The sequence below is a fragment of the Emydura macquarii genome, unplaced genomic scaffold (genome assembly GCF_026122565.2).
Source record: "Emydura macquarii macquarii isolate MOO-44397 ecotype Brisbane River unplaced genomic scaffold, CSIRO-AGI_Emac_v2 contig_1253, whole genome shotgun sequence".
NCBI lineage: Eukaryota > Metazoa > Chordata > Testudines > Chelidae > Emydura > Emydura macquarii.
Genome location: NW_027131390.1, coordinates 36,756,958 through 36,769,427, shown reverse-complemented (window position 1 = coordinate 36,769,427; position 12,470 = coordinate 36,756,958). Strand labels below are relative to the sequence as shown.

Sequence of the window (12,470 nt, the reverse complement as noted above, 5' to 3'; positions counted from 1 at the left end):
AGTGACAGAAGGTGTCCAGCCCCTTGGGTGAATATCAACATGCCAGTTGGTGTGAGATGCAGAGTGAGTACTAGCCTCTAGTTACCTAATGCTTGTCTCTCAGCATGAGATGGAGGTAGAAACGGGCAGTCCTAGGAACCTGAAAGAGGTATGAAGGGGATTGTTATACACACACAAATGGCAGATTCAGTTTCCTGTATTTCCAAGTATCTCCACTCCCTTGCATGGGGACCTGAAGTAACACTTTGTGCTACCTTTTCCCACCAGCTGATAAATTATCCCACTCAGAAGCTTTGTGTGAGCCGATCTTCACTTGTATTGCAAACAGAAAGGAGAAGAACTTGTATTTATTTATTTGGATTTAAAATGATAAAGAGGCCTTTCCAAGGCTCTAGGCCTCCTAACATAATTCATTACACAGTAAATACAATTAAATTAACTCTCAGCTGCATTAAAATCAGTTCCACTAGAACTCCAGCTAGCCACCGATCCCCTTTATCATGGAGGAAGCATACCCGCAGCTTTTCTCTAGACACCCTATCAAACAAATGCCTTTCGCAGCAAGCCTGGAAAGTCAACAGATTTGATCCATTTCAGACCAAAACATCAAAAGGAGCCTAGCTCTGTGGCACTGCCTTAACTACCACCATTTAACCCGAACTGTGCATTTATATTTGGACTTCAACAGAAGTTACGTTACCTTGAAACCCAGAGGTAGATATTCAGTCATTTCTTTGTAAAGATGCAGTACACATTCACTTTATTAAGAGTCCATCTACACTGCAGCTGAGAGCTTGCTTCCCAGCTACGGCAGACATACGCTAGCTCGAAAACAGCAGCATAAGTAGGGGTAACACAGACCGTGGCTCAGGCTAGCCACCCAGATACATCCCCAGGGGGTCCAACACCAGGTGGGTTTGTACTCACATGGCTAGTCCAACCTGTTGCCTATGTTACCACTGGACATGCCATTATTTTGAGGGTGCAAGGTCAGACAGAGCTAGCATATGGTTCTCTGCCTGAGCTGGGAAGCACGCTCCCAACTACTGTGCAGACGTACCATTAGATCCCAATTCAGGACAGCACCTACGTGCTTGCTTAAAGTTGTGCGTGCATGCAAGCACCCTTCTTGAACCACAATGCTTTCTTGACTCAGTGCCTTGAAATGCTCTCTGTGGTAAGAGTACAGTACTACAAAGGTCTAAACTTTATTGTAATAAATAATTAACTGAATTATTTTGGAGATCAATTTTTAAAATGTTGACCAAGTTTTTTTTCCAAGCGTTAGGAAAACTTTGGGCACAGATTCAATTCAGAGTTTTGGGTGAAGATCTGTGTAGTGCTTATTGCATCCAGACTGGCCCATCTGTACTTCGTTCCCTGATTTTGTGAAAATACGAACCCTTGTAATGTGTGTGTGAGAGAAGAAAAATGTGTTTGTTGTGGAACACACAAAGCCAGGGTTTCAATGGTTTGCAATAGCACTGAGGCACCAGTTCAGGAAACAGAAATACTCACGTTTAAAATTAGGCAATTAAAATACCTTTGCTGAATTGGGGCGGAAGGGTAGCCTCAATTCATTCAATTTTCCCTGCTTGTTCCTTGCCCCAGAGAAGCATCTGCCATGCACTATCTTCTCTTCCTGTATCAACAACAGCTGTGCTTTCTTTGCTTTCTTTTCAAAAGGCATTTTTGGAAGTGGTTGGGAATGGGATACCAGCCACTTCTCCCATTGCAGCTCTTTAAGGTCACCCAGTGCTCTAAAAACAACAATAATCTTTAAAAAGTGGGATTTTATTTTGTCTTTGTGTCCTGAGAAAACCTCCACAGACCAAACTCCTGTTCATGAGACTGAGAAGTGCAGATGTATGGAAATTCTGGGTTTGAAAATATAACCATTACTCGCCAGGAGCTAGAAAATCCCAGCTGAAAGTTGGGGGTGGGGAGAATAGAGACAGAGAGACTAGCAATGTACAAGGAAGTGCAAGTTCACAGCTCAGAATGAGAATTTAACTCAGCTCCATCTCACCTATGATGGGTTCTTCGTGACTATAACAGTCAAGACAAGAGGAAGCAATAATAAAGGGATGAAGAGGGTCTCTTTGTAGGATTGAGACAGTGTTAGAACCAAGAAGTGCTGAACTGCATGGGGTTTATAATTTATTAATTATTCTTATTTGTATTGTGGTAACGACTAGGCGCTTCAGTCATGTTGCAGGACCCCCTTGCATCAGGTGCTGTAAAACAGAGAACCCAGACGGTTGCTTTCTCAAAGAGGATTCTGTATTGCTTTGATCTCACTTCCCAAAAACATCTCCAGAAAAGCTTCCTGTTACTTGTAAAACAGGATTGTGTTATACCGTGTCAGACAGATGCCACCGACTGATCCAGGTATTTCTGTGGCCTCTATCTGGGGCCCAGATCCAAAGGCACCCAACTCTCACTGAACTCAATGAGATGCTTGAGGAACTACCGAGCATTAATGGAGTTATCCTTAATGTCCGTGCCAGGTAGGGAAGTATAAGCCCCATTTAAAAGATGAGGGACTGAGATACAGATAGGTTAAGGCCACGATTTTCAAAAATAGAAGCCTAATTTTAGGCTCCTAAATCCTGATTTAAGCTCCTGAATAGATTAACTGATTTTCCAAAGTGCTTTGCTCCCAGGAGTCCAGCTGTCTTTAATGGGATTCTTCTTGTGCTTAAAGATAAGCATGAGTTTAGTTACTTGGCTGGATTGGGGCCTCTAAGAAGTACATTTAAGATAACATATTAAACTGTGGAAGCATTGATAGTGGTTCCGCAGTTAAGGCTGAACTAGGATTTTGCCTTTGACCTGATCTTAAAACTTCTCCCGAGCTGAAAGAGTGGCTCATTTTGACAAATATATTGTTCTCCTGGAGGTGGTTAATGGCTGCCATCAAGCAGGTCTTTGATCTATATATATAATCACAGTCCTGGTTAAAGCTGATGGGTGTGGCAACCATCCTTCATTAAAGGCTAACTGGAAGAAACCGTTAAACTTATCTATGGGCTAAGGTAGCTGGAGCCAATAGAAGCTACTTCCCAAAGCAATGGGTGGCATGGCAAAGTCAGAACTGGACTAAGCCATATGTTCTGAGGGGGACTGGTTTCCCAATGCAGGAGCTAGGAGATTCCTTAGCATAGTGTGTGTGTATGAGAGAGAGCAAGAGCCAAGAGAAAACTGGCAGACGTGAGAGAAGCAGGGGTGATTATGGCTCAGAGGGAGCAGGGAGCAGAGAGACAGAGCTTCTTCGGGCACAGGTCTGGCTGGAGCAGCAGACTTGACAAGGCAGGCTTGAGCAAGGAAACTGCTTGTGGCTGTTTGTTTCTACTGTGTTCAGGGAAACAGGACTTTATAAAGATTCTCTGATTGCACCACAGAAATACCAGATTCGTACCATCAATTTCTCCTCTAGGACACAACCTGGTAAGGCCCCAAATACTAGCTAACCATTCAGGCCAAAGGGGCAGCAATATATATACAGAGAGAGAGTGATTAGCAATGTGACTTGCTGACATTAATCATTGTTTTGTCTGGAAGGAAGATAGGTCATGGCAAGCATGGAGGGCTTTGCAGCCGTGTTCTACAGTGAGCCATTGGTGCTGGGCCTTTTCGCAAATGTTATCAGTGCTTTCCTCGTGTGCCTGCAGAACTTTTCCTTTGCTCACACCAACATCAGACCTGAGGGAGTAGAACTCATTTTAGCAGGTGAGTAGGGGCCAGGCTCTATTCTGGGACGATGGCTCGCCCTCGGATTAGCCTTCCTTGCAAGACAAAGGCCATCAGTGAATTCTTTCTGCTGGGAGAATACACTAGGGTGGAGCCCAAAACATATGTAGATTGAATTGCTCTTCTGCTGTCCCTCTTCCTAAACCACGTGAGTCCCGCAACACAAAGACAAACACCAAGCACTGAAATGAAGTGTAAAGTGCCAGTAATCTGGGGAGAGGGAGATATACAAGAATATGCATTCCTTGAAGTACAGAAGTTATGTGCACTCTAAACATATGTGCACTAAAACAGTGCTTCCCATCTTCCTGGGCAACTGTGCCAGCCCCCACGTTAAACCCTTGCTGTGCCAACCAGTGCCCTCCACTTCGCTGTTTGCAAAACTAACCCACAATGGAACTAAGGCTGACTGTACAGTGGGGAGCCCAAAAGCATTGGACCAGGAGCTCAACAGAGAGGATCGGTGGGGAGAGGGGCTTCAGAAAACCAGTTACTAAAGGCTGCAGGACCAGTAGTAAAGCAGGCATCAGCTCTATGTAGCTAATGTATACTGCTCCAATTCCACGGGCCTTGCTGAATTTCACTCCCGCTTCAAGGACCAATCGAACTCCCGCTGATGTCAGTAAGACCCTTTCCATTGACATTAGCTGGAGTTTGACCAGGTCTTCACACCAGTGTAGGTGAGATCAGAAACAGGCTCAACAGTTGTTTGGCTGGTGGGAAGAGGAAGGGCAGGTGAAAGCAACAATAGCAGCTGAATTCCATATCCAGTGAAGGTTCATCCTGTGCACAGTTTCTCATGTGGGTCTGAATCTCCTGTTCACCTCCCTTAGCTCAGCATCCACTGCTCCATCTAAAACCTGCACCGGCGCCATGGAACTTGCTGTACAAATGTGCAAGATTACAGTATAAGGCATATAAAATTAGAGCCACAGATTTGGATCACCCAAAACATTTTGTGAATTCATGTTGAAAAGAAACCCGAAATGTCTGATTTTGACATTTTCAAAATGAAACACCGAGTCTTCAATTTGAAAGAATTTTGCATTTCAAAATTTACCTCCATTTAAAAAAAAAAAACTGAAACAAAACATCTCATTCTCAAAATTGAAATGTCCGTTTTGACTAAAACAATTTTTCCCCCTATTTGTTTGGTTCGGCCAGCAAACTGAAAAATCAATTATTTGCACAGTTCTATATACAATACAAGGATCAGGCTCTGCATTCTCAGGTTAAAGTACATTTGATTCTTCAAAAATGTCACTGCAGCATAGATATTGTCAGCTCCACTCCCAGCGTGACATCATTCACTCAGAAAGGAGGGTCTTTTCTGAAACTCCACTACTTCTAAGCTACTGTAGTTGGGATCATCTAGACATGATCCTCACCTTGCATTAAATATAACAGAGAATGAAGCCTCAGATAGACGAGGGGTCATTTTCTATATAAAGTGATTAGTGTTACCAATGTTACTTTCATTTTGCGGCAGCTTCTGCAATCTTCATTTTGAGCCAAGTATCTAAACTTTAGGTACCTGACTATCTTGGAAGAAGGTGCCAACACCCAGGGCCATCTCCTGTCTAGCTCAGCATTTCTGCACTCATCACCACTGGATTCAAGCCTCTGAAAAGGTCTATTTTGTGGGGGTGGGTGGTTTACCACTTGTTTCATGTAGGGTTCCCATCTAAACAAATCAATATAAGTAACATGAATATAACTGAGTAATCTCTGGTGTGAAGAATAAACCCTTGAAGAGGGGTCTGGAGTCAGTAAATCTCTCCAGTGGGGGGGGGGGGGGGGGGGGGGCATTTGGTGAAATCGGGTGGACTCCAAAAATGAAAAGTATAACTGTATATTCCTGGGTTATAAATCACCTCCAGGCAGAGGCAGTTTAGCAGTATCATAGAAGGGTGGATTAACTGCAGCAGAGGCAGGGATCTCTCTCCCATCCCCTATTTTTATGTGCACATCACTTACTGGCAAACCCTTCCCTAGTAAACATGTCATTGGGTTGCTCAGAGCTTTTAACGCACTGTTAGTGAATGATGTCAGTGTCCTCTCTCCTGGGTCAGCAGCATGTGTCCCATTGGGGATGGCATGGGAGAGGTTCTGCTGCTTCTCCTGGCCCGCCATGGGGGCACTGCCACTGGCATGGCCCTTCATGTGTTTCCTCTGCACCTGATCCAGTATCTGTAGCACCTGGAGGGGACAAACAGGATGGGGAGTTGGATACTGAGGGGCAACAGCACTAGCTTCTTCTTTTGCCACCAAAAGAGGCCATCTTGTTTTTAAAGCCACACTGGCTGGCCCCTCCCTCTTGCAAGTTGCACCCAGCCTCCACTTCAGCTCGAAGACTCCGAGATTGGCACAAGGGAAGACTACACCTCAAGGGCCCAGTTGCTGACTGGCAATGGATACTCCTCCATCTTTTAATATAATTGGAAGAAGGAAAAAGCTTTGCACTAACTTATGTGGCACCTTTCAACCTTGGAACTCAAAGCACTTTACATAAATAGGCAAGTACCATAACCCCCATGCTACAGAGGGAGAAGCTCCAGCACAAAGAGGGGAAGTGACTTGCCCTGGGTCACACCAGACTCAGGAACAGGACACAGGCATCCTAACTCTCAGTCCCTGGCTCTCCAGCACGAGACTGCACCACCTCTCCAAACCATTGGAAGTGTCTTTGCCTCCCCGTGGATCTGGTGCCTCCCTGTCTTTCCAGGACCCATTTAGTGGGAAAGGGAAAGAGAGAGCGTGAAGGGGCAGAGAAATACAGCAAAGAGATGCCACCAGAACATTGGAGCAGTAAGTCGTTGTTTCCTTAGGGGTTAGCTCCTGTTGCTGCCAGAATAATCACGTTGCCCTAGTGATCAGATTAAATGCTGGTGGGTACAGTATAAAAATCTAGATAAGAGACTATCTATCCATCTAGATTCTTGCACCCAGCATCTGATCATTAGGGCAATGTGATTATAAAACAGCTGGACAGTCTTATTTATCTATCTGTCTTCTTCTATGCAGAGCTCACCACGTTAGCACCCATAACTCTTGCAGTAGAAAAAGGACTGGCTGGACTCTACTGTATGCACGTAAATTAAGCAATTTCCCTAACGTCCTCCTCTGCTACCCTGCAGTTCTAGTCTTCTTTTTAGCATAGACATTTGCTCGCTTCTGCAGTTCCAACTCTTGTTTCTTCTAAGTGGCCACACTTGCTTTTTAAATTGCTTTTTTAGCACAAAATAAAAACAGAATCCACTGTAAGGACTGGTCAATTAATCTGAAACAGGAAAACATAGTAGCCAGCAACACACTGGTAATACAGAATTAACAACTGTAGCCAAATTGTCTGAGTGCTGAATGAAAGAACACTGCTGGAGATCACCCTTTGCTCACTGCAGAGGAAAAATATGGGCCCAATCCTCAGCTTCTGAAAATGAGTGTTGCTCCACTGAAGCCAATGGAACAATGCTGTCTTATAGCAGTTATGGATCAGATTCCAAAGGTTTCAAGGTTCACATTCTCGATTCCTGTTTTTTTTTTTTTTTTTTTTTAAAGTGTCTGTCTCCCACTCTTAAACTGTGTTTTCTTCTCTTGTTTTCCCCTCCTGGATTTTCCACTCTCCCCCTTGCACAAAACTGAAAGACTCTTTGAGAGTGCTGTGGGTCTCATCTTCATCCCTTAACCTAAGGAGCCCTCTGATGGAGGAAACCGATATAACTTTTCCTACATCAAGTTTAGGATTTTTTTTTTCCTTTACAGGTAGGGAGTTAGTGTACTGTACTGAACTTCTACCAAGGGAAATTCTCTTTTGACCCTCCCTTAGCAAGAAGAAAACCTTTCTAACTGAAAGAAAATCCAGGATCTATCAAATTGTAACAATCTTGCTGGAAGAAGGTTCCAGCTTCTGTTGTTGTTGTTTTTTGGGGAGGACGGCGTTGGTGCCTCTTCTTTTCTCTCCCAGCCTAAGCAAAAACAGTGTGGGCCACATTCTGCTCTGTTATGCTAGTGAAAATCTGAAGTAACCCCTTTAAGTCCAGTGAAACTATTCCAGCTCTGCAGGGGTATAGCTCCATTGAAGTCATTCCAGTTTTTACATCAGTTTTGTGCCAGTGGAACTTCAGCCGTTTTCCTAGATTTACACTGGTGTGACTAAGAGCAGAATTTGATCTCTATTTTAGTCGTGTTGTTTGGGAGTATTCATGGGAGTAGTGAAACAAGGAGCCCATTTACCATGGGCCAAGAATTCCAGACTCCAATTTTAGCTAGGACAGCCTCAGGTGACAATTGTTTGCAGTATTGTTGTAGCCATGCTGATCCCAGGATATTAGAAGGACAAGGTGGGTGAGGTAATCTCTTTTATTGGAGCAACGTCTGAAGAAGAGCACTGTGTAAGATTCTCTTTCACTAATAGAATTGGTCCAATAAAAGAGATTATCTCACCCACCTTGTCTCTCAGGTAATATTTATTTCAAAGGAATGAGCAGGCTGAGGGCAGTTCTACCTCTTTGCCTGACACTAGTTCAGCTTAGATCTGAGAGAATAATAATTTTTGGTTCACTGGAAATTTCAAAAAGCCCCCTAAAATTGTTGTTTTGGGTAAGAACAAGTAGTAGTTTTTTTTTTTTTTTTTTTTTTTTTTAAATTGTTGGCAAATCAAAAAGTTGAAATTTTCATTTCAGGTCAAACAAGATGATTTGTTTTGACAAAACAAATGTTTTGTTTCAGCTTCAAACATTTTAAAGCATTTTTGAATTTTTAAAAATAAAATCAAAGGAAATTTGAAATTAAAAGTAATTTCAACTCAGAACCTTGAAATGTTATATATTGAAAACACTGAAGCAAAATGCTTCAAAATATTAAACTATTTTTCTAAACAAACAATTTTACAGTCAACATGAATTCATGCGTTTCACCAAATCTGCATTTTTTGCCAAAAAAAAAAAATTCCACCCAATGTCCAAGTTTAAAAAAAACAAATCACCTCTCGTCTCATTGTGACAACACACTATCACATCAATAACCTGGTCACCGGTCGGCGTTTGAGCTCAGATGGTTGCTAAGAACTATTGCAATATTGCTGCTGTTGTTTGCTGTCCTATTCCCTCTAACTCAGCAACCAAACCATCCTTATTCACTACACACAAAGTCTGATACTGCTTAGGAACTGTGCCCTGCTGTGAGCCTTAAGATGACAGACCTTGCCGTCTCTTCCGTACCAGGGTGAGTTCTATGCTCCAAGTGTAGAGCAGATGCATGTGGTGGATCATGTGAAAGGGCAGCCAACTCAATGTGCTGGTTGAGTGCCAGAATCTCCAGAGGCAATATCAAGGACCTAGCCACTCTGAATATCAGGGAACTTGATGCCCTGATCATACCAGGTAGGGCAGTTTGTGGACTCTGGTGGATTCGCAGTGCAGCTAGGCAGACAAGCACTAACTCTGCTCTTGCTCGCTGATTAAAAATAGCAGTGTGGCCAGGAAAGCACAAGCTAGCTGCCTGGGAATGTACACAGAGGGTTGGGCAGAACTGTACTCAAGAGGCTAGTGTGAACTGCTGAGAAGACTGCTATTTTTAGCGTGTTAGCTCAACGAGCGGTAGAGTGCATCTGTCTACCTGGGCTGAGAAGCACCCTCTCAGCTCATGTGTAGACATCCCCTTAGTGATCCAGTGGAAGGGAGCAGCTCTCCATTGGCATGATCTGGATGTAGAAGGGAAGGTGCTTATTTGGGAGAGGAGGAAATAATTATACCCAGCTTTTATCTAGAGCTTCTCACCAGCAAATCTCAAGCCCTTTACAAAGAACATTTTACAGCTGGGGAAACTGAGGCACGATGAGGTGAGGGGCCTTACTCAAGGTCACCCAACAGACCAGTGGAAGAGCCAAGACTACAGCCCAGGTCTCCTGAGTCTCATTCCAGTGCTCTAGCTGCTAGGGTACACTACTGCTGGTCTTCCACAGTACTTGCCATGCTTCTCCTTCCTTGACTTTAGTAGACAGTATCATCAAGATGTACCTGGTACATCCATTAGCACGGACAGGGGACGCACGGAGGGGTAGTGGAAGAGTAAATGATGAAAAGCCTCATCACCCCTGCATCTGTTGTAACTAATGGAAGTGTGGCCATTGACTTCAAATAGCACAGGATCAGACCCTAAATGAGGATTTAATTAGGAGTTCTTTGGCCAACATCATCTTAGAAAAATAAGAGAATGGATGAGGAGTGGATGAATAAAGCACTAATACATCTCCAGATTAATTGTGTTTAGAGACAACGAGGATTCTTTGCAGTTTCTTTTGGATGGTAATTGGCAGGTAAGGCCTATGGCCTTCTTTATACTAGAAAAGGTTTGCCAGTAGAACTATGCCAGCAGAGCTATCTCAGCAAACCCATGTAGCAGAAATGCAGTTTATACTGGCAAAAGAATTCTATTGCCAGTACAGTTTATACCAGTTGCCTGAATTAAATAGGCTATACTGAATAGGGTAGGCTTCTGCTGTTATAACTGTATCTACATTTTTTTTTGCCAGCACAGCTGTGTCTGGTAGGGGTGTGATTTTGTTTTTTTTAAATACTCCTAACTGACTTAGCTATGTCAGCAAAACTATTCCAGGCCTAAGAGGGAGCTGCAAGTATTTAGAGGATGCCATGGTTCTCTGTGGTTTTTTTGACTAGCATTTTAGTTAAATAGTTGAGTTGGCAAAAAAAATCCTACATTCAAGCAATCACCCATTTTTAACCTGTTTTACCATTCTTAGGTGATTTTGGAGTGGCTAAGCACCTCAGTACTTTAGAGACAGTGCAGTTCTTCCCCTGTGCTGCTCAAGTGGTGAGGACATTCCATGCTTCCAAGAAACTCATTGGCCTGTGCTGCATCACCCCAGTCCTGGCAGCCAAAGTCTTCCTGGGTTGCGAGCTGATGGTTGGACATGACAAAGAATGTGAGAAGTGTCACAGAGCCCTGGTGCAAAATCTGACCCTGAGAGATCAACGTAGCACACTGGTCTACTTCCCTCACAACCCAAGGGTAGGAAAGGCATCAGGATATTGATTTACAATGCTACTTATGTCATTTATAGTACATATTGCCACAATACCAATCCCCTGCCACTAACCAGGCCAAGAACATCGCAGTGGAAGGCCTCAAAGCTGTGGCTGAATTATCCCAGTGGCAGGAAATGTACTATGCTGGCAACTGCTGTTTGGGGGAGAATAACCTCATTTGAGAAGTGTTGGTCAATAACCCAAGCAAGGTACCTGGTGAAGAGGGTCTGCCTGATGCTTTATAAAGGGACAGTAGGGTATTAATGTTTAATGTGAGGCTTTTTGATTACGTTAGTGAGGGAGAGGTAGTATATAGAGTTTCCTTAGTTCTTTGACCTCTGAGGAATTACTCTGCAGCAGTATACTCTGGCTTCCACGCAGTGGCCTCATTCCTGAGGGGTATTCATTTTGCAAGGCAGACTCCTAGCTATTGCTGTGGGACACCTAATGATAAAGGATCCTTTCCATCTAAGGTCTTGGTGGAGTCCCTCTGTGTGGTGGTCACCTACACACATCTGGCTTATTCTCACTTCTTCCTTTAGGTGGCCCTATGCAAAGACTGCAGACGCCATGAAGGAACTTGGCTGCAAACACATGAACAAGCATGTAGGTGAGATTCATGTGGATGTGAAGAACAGACTGGTGATGACCAGTGCCTTCATGTGCAACGCCCCCGTTCACAAGGTCTCTGATGGTATTGGAAAGATGATCAAAGAAGTGCTGAAACTTGCCTAAATGCCTAACTACAGAACACGCTGGAAACGATGGCACTCCAAGTATTCTGCAATAAACTTCAGATACATAGTAATGGAGAGCAGCCACTGAGAGTGGACCACTACTCTTTATCTCCCTATGCCCTTGTGCTTATTTCTAACCAAACTGGGCCCTTTGTCATTGGATGACTGCTAGCTACCAAGAAGGGAGAACTCTAGACACACCTGGGCATCTTTATCTCCACGATCTTGCCACCTTTACCCACAGATACCCTGTACAATTAAATGGAAGCACTGGCAATAATAGTACTTATGTGCATCACCATCTTATGCTTAGGTCAAGCTTCTAGTGGCTTGAGATGTAGCAACTGTCATTAGGTTTCTGAATGGCAGAGGAGTTTTCTGGACTGTTTAAGACTCAGAGAAATTGACCTGAAATGTCCATCAGTTTATCTAAAGTCCTAGAATTTTGATATTAAACAAGCTTTTTTCCCCTTCTGAGATATGATGCATCATTGCCATCGTATAAAGAAAAGGCTGTCTCACCCACATGCCAACATAAAACAGTTCAGGTGCCCTCCACTGAGAGAAGAAATGTAAACTTTGGAAATTTCTTAGAAATGGGGATGTAGAGAGTAATACCTCTAAAGAGCTAGCATTTTCCTATCAAAATATTCTTTTAGACTTGTTCTGTGGAACTTGGAAACCAGCCCAAGAAAATGGGCGTACAAAGCTCCATCTTCAGAGTCTATCATTCTCCTCCTCACTCTGGCAAAGTTAGACTTGCCCTATTCTAAATCAATTTCAGTCATCTAGGTTTGGGAAAGAGTATTTAATTTTTAGATTACTTTGATTCCCTTGAAAGACACCGCAGGGCTTGTATTCCCCATGAGACCCCAGCAAACTGATAATTAGACATTTACAGGTATGCGTTACTCATATCAAAAATGTCATTTCT

At 43.4% G+C, this 12,470-nt stretch overlaps 1 pseudogene; it reads left to right on the top strand.

Moving 5' to 3' along the window:
• The first annotated feature begins 3,584 nt into the window (after positions 1-3,584).
• On the top strand, positions 3,585-12,340 carry LOC137154075 (glutamine amidotransferase-like class 1 domain-containing protein 3, mitochondrial; annotated as a pseudogene).
• The last annotated feature ends 130 nt before the right edge of the window (positions 12,341-12,470 follow it).